The following is a 10,392-nucleotide window of genomic DNA, read 5'->3' as shown; positions in this document are numbered from 1 at the left end:
AACCTTTTGTGGAAGAATTGAACAACCGCAGCAGCGAAGGATACAGAGTACTTGAAACACAAGTGGTGTCAATGGTGCGTACGATCAACATGTAAACTTTCGGAATTTGGTGATTCTTTCACTACAGTTACTCCGATGTTTTTAAAGTTGGATTCTTTTTACAGTGTGACTTCATCTTCTTCCAAGAGTTTGGTTCCCTTTTCTTTGGGACCGTTGTCATCGGATTTCAGTAAGATTTGAAATATACTACCCCGCTTATACCACAATTTTTGCGGCGCACAGTTGAAATTAATAGCTTCTTCTCGTCATTCAAGGCCACAAATGGGAAACACGCAAGTAGACGTGGAACTGCAATTCAACAGTTCGGCACCGATTGAAGATATTCCAGAAGCCGATGCAGTCGTAGAAGTGTTGCAAGAAGCTGTGACTAATCCTAACACCACTTTCAACCTCCCTCTGGATCCAGACTCTTTTACAGCCAGTTGTAAGTAACACAAGATTCTCTGAATGCCAACTGATTTCAAAGCTATCATTATGAACACATTCAGATCCACTTCCATGACTAACGGTCAGAGTTGGGAAACCCAGTTCCAAAAAGTAAAAACCCTTACAGTATTTGGCTTTAGCCACAGGTGTTTCCACTCAACATGTGGAGACGAGCTAATTTAACTGTCAGTTGAATAGAAGCACCTGTGACTATAGCTAGTCTATGGCAGGGTTTTTACTTTCTGGACATGGATTCCCCAACCCTCCTCACGGTGTTCCTCAGGACTTCGTCCCATCGTCTCATTTGCTCATCGACTTCTGCTTATCTTGAGGGGCAATTCAAGCTCTGACCTTTTCTGAATGACGTTTCCTATATTGAGTTTTCTTTGGGAGACAAGAATAATGCCTTTGTCCCAATGAAAATTGATCAGTTCTTTTAAACTACTTTCACCGAAACAGCAAACGTACCAACAGCCACCCAAGGACCAACATCCTTCCTTGGTTTAACAACTACCATTGATGGGTTATCATCAACAACGACCCAAGGGACAGCAACTACTGCCCTCTCAGTTCCGCAACCAGCTGTGTTACTTACAGCCACTCTGTTGGAACCTTTTGTGGAAGAATTGAACAACCGCAGCAGCGAAGGATACAGAGTACTTGAAACACAAGTGGTGTCAATGGTGCGTACGATCAACATGTAAACTTTCGGAATTTGGTGATTCTTTCACTACAGTTACTCCGATGTTTTTAAAGTTGGATTCTTTTTACAGTGTGACTTCATCTTCTTCCAAGAGTTTGGTTCCCTTTTCTTTGGGACCGTTGTCATCGGATTTCAGTAAGATTTGAAATATACTACCCTTATACCACAATTTTTGTGGCGCACAGTTGAAATTAATAGCTTCTTCTCGTCATTCAAGGCCACAAATGGGAAACACGCAAGTAGACGTGGAACTGCAATTCAACAGTTCGGCACCGATTGAAGATATTCCAGAAGCCGATGCAGTCGTAGAAGTGTTGCAAGAAGCTGTGACTAATCCTAACACCACTTTCAACCTCCCTCTGGATCCAGACTCTTTTACAGCCAGTTGTAAGTAACACAAGATTCTCTGAATGCCAACTGATTTCAAAGCTATCATTATGAACACATTCAGATCCACTTCCATGACTAACGGTCAGAGTTGGGAAACCCAGTTCCAGAAAGTAAAAACCCTGACAGTATTTGGCTTTAGCCACAGGTGTTTCCACTCAACATGTGGAGACGAGCTAATTTAACTGTCAGTTGAATAGAAGCACCTGTGACTATAGCTAGTCTATGGCAGGGTTTTTACTTTCTGGACATGGATTCCCCAACCCTCCTCACGGTGTTCCTCAGGACTTCGTCCCATCGTCTCATTTGCTCATCGACTTCTGCTTATCTTGAGGGGCAATTCAAGCTCTGACCTTTTCTGAATGACGTTTCCTATATTGAGTTTTCTTTGGGAGACAAGAATAATGCCTTTGTCCCAATGAAAATTGATCAGTTCTTTTAAACTACTTTCACCGAAACAGCAAACGTACCAACAGCCACCCAAGGACCAACATCCTTCCTTGGTTTAACAACTACCATTGATGGGTTATCATCAACAACGACCCAAGGGACAGCAACTACTGCCCTCTCAGTTCCGCAACCAGCTGTGTTACTTACAGCCACTCTGTTGGAACCTTTTGTGGAAGAATTGAACAACCGCAGCAGCGAAGGATACAGAGTACTTGAAACACAAGTGGTGTCAATGGTGCGTACGATCAACATGTAAACTTTCGAAATTTGGTGATTCTTTCACTACAGTTACTCCGATGTTTTTAAAGTTGGATTCTTTTTACAGTGTGACTTCATCTTCTTCCAAGAGTTTGGTTCCCTTTTCTTTGGGACCGTTGTCATCGGATTTCAGTAAGATTTGAAATATACTACCCTTATACCACAATTTTTGCGGCGCACAGTTGAAATTAATAGCGCTTTCTCGTCATTCAAGGCCACAAATGGGAAACACGCAAATAGACGTGGAACTGCAATTCAACAGTTCGGCACCGATTGAAGATATTCCAGAAGCCGATGCAGTCGTAGAAGTGTTGCAAGAAGCTGTGACTAATCCTAACACCACTTTCAACCTCCCTCTGGATCCAGACTCTTTTACAGCCAGTTGTAAGTAACACAAGATTCTCTGAATGCCAACTGATTTCAAAGCTATCATTATGAACACATTCAGATCCACTTCTATGACTCACGGTCAGAGTTGGGAAACCCAGTTCCAGAAAGTAAAAACCCAGACAGTATTTGGCTTTATCCACAGTTGTTTCCACTCAACATGTGGAGACGCGCTAATTTAACTTTCAGTTGAATAGAAGCACCTGTGACTAAAGCTAGTCTATGGCAGGGTTTTTACTTTCTAGACGTGGATTCCCCAACTCTCCTCACGGTGTTCCTCAGGATTTCGCCCCATCGTCTCATTTGCCCATCGACTTCTGCTTATCTTGAGGGGCAATTCAAGCTCTGACATTTTCTGAATGACGTTTACTATATTGAATTTTCTTTGGCAGACACGAATAATGCCTTTGTCCCAATGAAAACTGATCAGTTCTTTTAAACTACTTTCCCTGAAACAGCAAACGTACCAACAGCCACCCAAGGACCAACATCCTTCCTTGGTTTAACAACTACCATTGATGGGTTATCATCAACAACGACCCAAGGGACAGCAACTACTGCCCTCTCAGTTCCGCAACCAGCTGTGTTACTTACAGCCACTCTGTTGGAACCTTTTGTGGAAGAATTGAACAACCGCAGCAGCGAAGGATACAGAGTACTTGAAACACAAGTGGTGTCAATGGTGCGTACGATCAACATGTAAACTTTCGAAATTTGGTGATTCTTTCACTACAGTTACTCCGATGTTTTTAAAGTTGGATTCTTTTTACAGTGTGACTTCATCTTCTTCCAAGAGTTTGGTTCCCTTTTCTTTGGGACCGTTGTCATCGGATTTCAGTAAGATTTGAAATATACTACCCTTATACCACAATTTTTGCGGCGCACAGTTGAAATTAATAGCGCTTTCTCGTCATTCAAGGCCACAAATGGGAAACACGCAAATAGACGTGGAACTGCAATTCAACAGTTCGGCACCGATTGAAGATATTCCAGAAGCCGATGCAGTCGTAGAAGTGTTGCAAGAAGCTGTGACTAATCCTAACACCACTTTCAACCTCCCTCTGGATCCAGACTCTTTTACAGCCAGTTGTAAGTAACACAAGATTCTCTGAATGCCAACTGATTTCAAAGCTATCATTATGAACACATTCAGATCCACTTCTATGACTCACGGTCAGAGTTGGGAAACCCAGTTCCAGAAAGTAAAAACCCCGACAGTATTTGGCTTTATCCACAGGTGTTTCCACTCAACATGTGGAGACGAACTAATATCACTGTCAGTTGAATAGAAGCACCTGTGACTATAGCTAGTCTATGGCAGGGTTTTTACTTTCTGGACATGGATTCCCCAACCCTCCTCACGGTGTTCCTCAGGACTTCGTCCCATCGTCTCATTTGCTCATCGACTTCTGCTTATCTTGAGGGGCAATTCAAGCTCTGACCTTTTCTGAATGACGTTTCCTATATTGAGTTTTCTTTGGGAGACAAGAATAATGCCTTTGTCCCAATGAAAATTGATCAGTTCTTTTAAACTACTTTCACCGAAACAGCAAACGTACCAACAGCCACCCAAGGACCAACATCCTTCCTTGGTTTAACAACTACCATTGATGGGTTATCATCAACAACGACCCAAGGGACAGCAACTACTGCCCTCTCAGTTCCGCAACCAGCTGTGTTACTTACAGCCACTCTGTTGGAACCTTTTGTGGAAGAATTGAACAACCGCAGCAGCGAAGGATACAGAGTACTTGAAACACAAGTGGTGTCAATGGTGCGTACGATCAACATGTAAACTTTCGAAATTTGGTGATCTTTCACTACAGTTACTCCGATGTTTTTAAAGTTGGATTCTTTTTACAGTGTGACTTTATCTTCTTCCAAGAGTTTGGTTCCCTTTTCTTTGGGACCGTTGTCATCGGATTTCAGTAAGATTTGAAATATACTACCCTTATACCACAATTTTTGCGGCGCACAGTTGAAATTAATAGCGCTTTCTCGTCATTCAAGGCCACAAATGGGAAACACGCAAATAGACGTGGAACTGCAATTCAACAGTTCGGCACCGATTGAAGATATTCCAGAAGCCGATGCAGTCGTAGAAGTGTTGCAAGAAGCTGTGACTAATCCTAACACCACTTTCAACCTCCCTCTGGATCCAGACTCTTTTACAGCCAGTTGTAAGTAACACAAGATTCTCTGAATGCCAACTGATTTCAAAGCTATCATTATGAACACATTCAGATCCACTTCTATGACTCACGGTCAGAGTTGGGAAACCCAGTTCCAGAAAGTAAAAACCCCGACAGTATTTGGCTTTATCCACAGGTGTTTCCACTCAACATGTGGAGACGCGCTAATTTAACTTTCAGTTGAATAGAAGCACCTGTGACTAAAGCTAGTCTATGGCAGGGTTTTTACTTTCTAGACGTGGATTCCCCAACCCTCCTCACGGTGTTCCTCAGGATTTCGCCCCATCGTCTCATTTGCCCATCGACTTCTGCTTATCTTGAGGGGCAATTCAAGCTCTGACATTTTCTGAATGACGTTTACTATATTGAATTTTCTTTGGCAGACACGAATAATGCCTTTGTCCCAATGAAAACTGATCAGTTCTTTTAAACTACTTTCCCCGAAACAGCAAACGTACCAACAGCCACCCAAGGACCAACATCCTTCCTTGGTTTAACAACTACCATTGATGGGTTATCATCAACAACGACCCAAGGGACAGCAACTACTGCCCTCTCAGTTCCGCAACCAGCTGTGTTACTTACAGCCACTCTGTTGAAACCTTTTGTGGAAGAATTGAACAACCGCAGCAGCGAAGGATACAGAGTACTTGAAACACAAGTGGTGTCAATGGTGCGTACGATCAACATGTAAACTTTCGGAATTTGGTGATTCTTTCACTACAGTTACTCCGATGTTTTTAAAGTTGGATTCTTTTTACAGTGTGACTTCATCTTCTTCCAAGAGTTTGGTTCCCTTTTCTTTGGGACCGTTGTCATCGGATTTCAGTAAGATTTGAAATATACTACCCCGCTTATACCACAATTTTTGCGGCGCACAGTTGAAATTAATAGCGCCTTCTCGTTATTCAAGGCCACAAATGGGAAACACGCAAGTAGACGTGGAACTGCAATTCAACAGTTCGGCACCGATTGAAGATATTCCAGAAGCCGATGCAGTCGTAGAAGTGTTGCAAGAAGCTGTGACTAATCCTAACACCACTTTCAACCTCCCTCTGGATCCAGACTCTTTTACAGCCAGTTGTAAGTAACACAAGATTCTCTGAATGCCAACTGATTTCAAAGCTATCATTATGAACACATTCAGATCCACTTCCATGACTAACGGTCAGAGTTGGGAAACCCAGTTCCAGAAAGTAAAAACCCCGACAGTATTTGGCTTTATCCACAGGTGTTTCCACTCAACATGTGGAGACGAACTAATATAACTGTCAGTTGAATAGAAGCACCTGTGACTATAGCTAGTCTATGGCAGGGTTTTTACTTTCTGGACATGGATTCCCCAACCCTCCTCACGGTGTTCCTCAGGACTTCGTCCCATTGTCTCATTTGCTCATCGACTTCTGCTTATCTTGAGGGGCAATTCAAGCTCTGACCTTTTCTGAATGACGTTTCCTATATTGAATTTTCTTTGGCAGACACGAATAATGCCTTTGTCCCAATGAAAATTGATCAGTTCTTTTAAACTACTTTCACCGAAACAGCAAACGTACCAACAGCCACCCAAGGACCAACATCCTTCCTTGGTTTAACAACTACCATTGATGGGTTATCATCAACAACGACCCAAGGGACAGCAACTACTGCCCTCTCAGTTCCGCAACCAGCTGTGTTACTTACAGCCACTCTGTTGGAACCTTTTGTGGAAGAATTGAACAACCGCAGCAGCGAAGGATACAGAGTACTTGAAACACAAGTGGTGTCAATGGTGCGTACGATCAACATGTAAACTTTCGGAATTTGGTGATTCTTTCACTACAGTTACTCCGATGTTTTTAAAGTTGGATTCTTTTTACAGTGTGACTTCATCTTCTTCCAAGAGTTTGGTTCCCTTTTCTTTGGGACCGTTGTCATCGGATTTCAGTAAGATTTGAAATATACTACCCTTATACCACAATTTTTGTGGCGCACAGTTGAAATTAATAGCTTCTTCTCGTCATTCAAGGCCACAAATGGGAAACACGCAAGTAGACGTGGAACTGCAATTCAACAGTTCGGCACCGATTGAAGATATTCCAGAAGCCGATGCAGTCGTAGAAGTGTTGCAAGAAGCTGTGACTAATCCTAACACCACTTTCAACCTCCCTCTGGATCCAGACTCTTTTACAGCCAGTTGTAAGTAACACAAGATTCTCTGAATGCCAACTGATTTCAAAGCTATCATTATGAACACATTCAGATCCACTTCCATGACTAACGGTCAGAGTTGGGAAACCCAGTTCCAGAAAGTAAAAACCCTGACAGTATTTGGCTTTAGCCACAGGTGTTTCCACTCAACATGTGGAGACGAGCTAATTTAACTGTCAGTTGAATAGAAGCACCTGTGACTATAGCTAGTCTATGGCAGGGTTTTTACTTTCTGGACATGGATTCCCCAACCCTCCTCACGGTGTTCCTCAGGACTTCGTCCCATCGTCTCATTTGCTCATCGACTTCTGCTTATCTTGAGGGGCAATTCAAGCTCTGACCTTTTCTGAATGACGTTTCCTATATTGAGTTTTCTTTGGGAGACAAGAATAATGCCTTTGTCCCAATGAAAATTGATCAGTTCTTTTAAACTACTTTCACCGAAACAGCAAACGTACCAACAGCCACCCAAGGACCAACATCCTTCCTTGGTTTAACAACTACCATTGATGGGTTATCATCATCAACAACGACCCAAGGGACAGCAACTACTGCCCTCTCAGTTCCGCAACCAGCTGTGTTACTTACAGCCACTCTGTTGGAACCTTTTGTGGAAGAATTGAACAACCGCAGCAGCGAAGGATACAGAGTACTTGAAACACAAGTGGTGTCAATGGTGCGTACGATCAACATGTAAACTTTCGAAATTTGGTGATTCTTTCACTACAGTTACTCCGATGTTTTTAAAGTTGGATTCTTTTTACAGTGTGACTTCATCTTCTTCCAAGAGTTTGGTTCCCTTTTCTTTGGGACCGTTGTCATCGGATTTCAGTAAGATTTGAAATATACTACCCTTATACCACAATTTTTGCGGCGCACAGTTGAAATTAATAGCGCTTTCTCGTCATTCAAGGCCACAAATGGGAAACACGCAAATAGACGTGGAACTGCAATTCAACAGTTCGGCACCGATTGAAGATATTCCAGAAGCCGATGCAGTCGTAGAAGTGTTGCAAGAAGCTGTGACTAATCCTAACACCACTTTCAACCTCCCTCTGGATCCAGACTCTTTTACAGCCAGTTGTAAGTAACACAAGATTCTCTGAATGCCAACTGATTTCAAAGCTATCATTATGAACACATTCAGATCCACTTCTATGACTCACGGTCAGAGTTGGGAAACCCAGTTCCAGAAAGTAAAAACCCCGACAGTATTTGGCTTTATCCACAGGTGTTTCCACTCAACATGTGGAGACGAACTAATATCACTGTCAGTTGAATAGAAGCACCTGTGACTATAGCTAGTCTATGGCAGGGTTTTTACTTTCTGGACATGGATTCCCCAACCCTCCTCACGGTGTTCCTCAGGACTTCGTCCCATCGTCTCATTTGCTCATCGACTTCTGCTTATCTTGAGGGGCAATTCAAGCTCTGACCTTTTCTGAATGACGTTTCCTATATTGAGTTTTCTTTGGGAGACAAGAATAATGCCTTTGTCCCAATGAAAATTGATCAGTTCTTTTAAACTACTTTCACCGAAACAGCAAACGTACCAACAGCCACCCAAGGACCAACATCCTTCCTTGGTTTAACAACTACCATTGATGGGTTATCATCAACAACGACCCAAGGGACAGCAACTACTGCCCTCTCAGTTCCGCAACCAGCTGTGTTACTTACAGCCACTCTGTTGGAACCTTTTGTGGAAGAATTGAACAACCGCAGCAGCGAAGGATACAGAGTACTTGAAACACAAGTGGTGTCAATGGTGCGTACGATCAACATGTAAACTTTCGAAATTTGGTGATCTTTCACTACAGTTACTCCGATGTTTTTAAAGTTGGATTCTTTTTACAGTGTGACTTTATCTTCTTCCAAGAGTTTGGTTCCCTTTTCTTTGGGACCGTTGTCATCGGATTTCAGTAAGATTTGAAATATACTACCCTTATACCACAATTTTTGCGGCGCACAGTTGAAATTAATAGCGCTTTCTCGTCATTCAAGGCCACAAATGGGAAACACGCAAATAGACGTGGAACTGCAATTCAACAGTTCGGCACCGATTGAAGATATTCCAGAAGCCGATGCAGTCGTAGAAGTGTTGCAAGAAGCTGTGACTAATCCTAACACCACTTTCAACCTCCCTCTGGATCCAGACTCTTTTACAGCCAGTTGTAAGTAACACAAGATTCTCTGAATGCCAACTGATTTCAAAGCTATCATTATGAACACATTCAGATCCACTTCTATGACTCACGGTCAGAGTTGGGAAACCCAGTTCCAGAAAGTAAAAACCCCGACAGTATTTGGCTTTATCCACAGGTGTTTCCACTCAACATGTGGAGACGCGCTAATTTAACTTTCAGTTGAATAGAAGCACCTGTGACTAAAGCTAGTCTATGGCAGGGTTTTTACTTTCTAGACGTGGATTCCCCAACCCTCCTCACGGTGTTCCTCAGGATTTCGCCCCATCGTCTCATTTGCCCATCGACTTCTGCTTATCTTGAGGGGCAATTCAAGCTCTGACATTTTCTGAATGACGTTTACTATATTGAATTTTCTTTGGCAGACACGAATAATGCCTTTGTCCCAATGAAAACTGATCAGTTCTTTTAAACTACTTTCCCCGAAACAGCAAACGTACCAACAGCCACCCAAGGACCAACATCCTTCCTTGGTTTAACAACTACCATTGATGGGTTATCATCAACAACGACCCAAGGGACAGCAACTACTGCCCTCTCAGTTCCGCAACCAGCTGTGTTACTTACAGCCACTCTGTTGAAACCTTTTGTGGAAGAATTGAACAACCGCAGCAGCGAAGGATACAGAGTACTTGAAACACAAGTGGTGTCAATGGTGCGTACGATCAACATGTAAACTTTCGGAATTTGGTGATTCTTTCACTACAGTTACTCCGATGTTTTTAAAGTTGGATTATTTTTACAGTGTGACTTCATCTTCTTCCAAGAGTTTGGTTCCCTTTTCTTTGGGACCGTTGTCATCGGATTTCAGTAAGATTTGAAATATACTACCCCGCTTATACCACAATTTTTGCGGCGCACAGTTGAAATTAATAGCGCCTTCTCGTTATTCAAGGCCACAAATGGGAAACACGCAAGTAGACGTGGAACTGCAATTCAACAGTTCGGCACCGATTGAAGATATTCCAGAAGCCGATGCAGTCGTAGAAGTGTTGCAAGAAGCTGTGACTAATCCTAACACCACTTTCAACCTCCCTCTGGATCCAGACTCTTTTACAGCCAGTTGTAAGTAACACAAGATTCTCTGAATGCCAACTGATTTCAAAGCTATCATTATGAACACATTCAGATCCACTTC

Source organism: Vanacampus margaritifer, chromosome 15 (assembly GCF_051991255.1).
Source record: "Vanacampus margaritifer isolate UIUO_Vmar chromosome 15, RoL_Vmar_1.0, whole genome shotgun sequence".
In the NCBI taxonomy this organism is placed as follows: Eukaryota; Metazoa; Chordata; class Actinopteri; order Syngnathiformes; family Syngnathidae; genus Vanacampus; species Vanacampus margaritifer.
Note: the sequence above shows the minus strand (reverse complement) of the source record.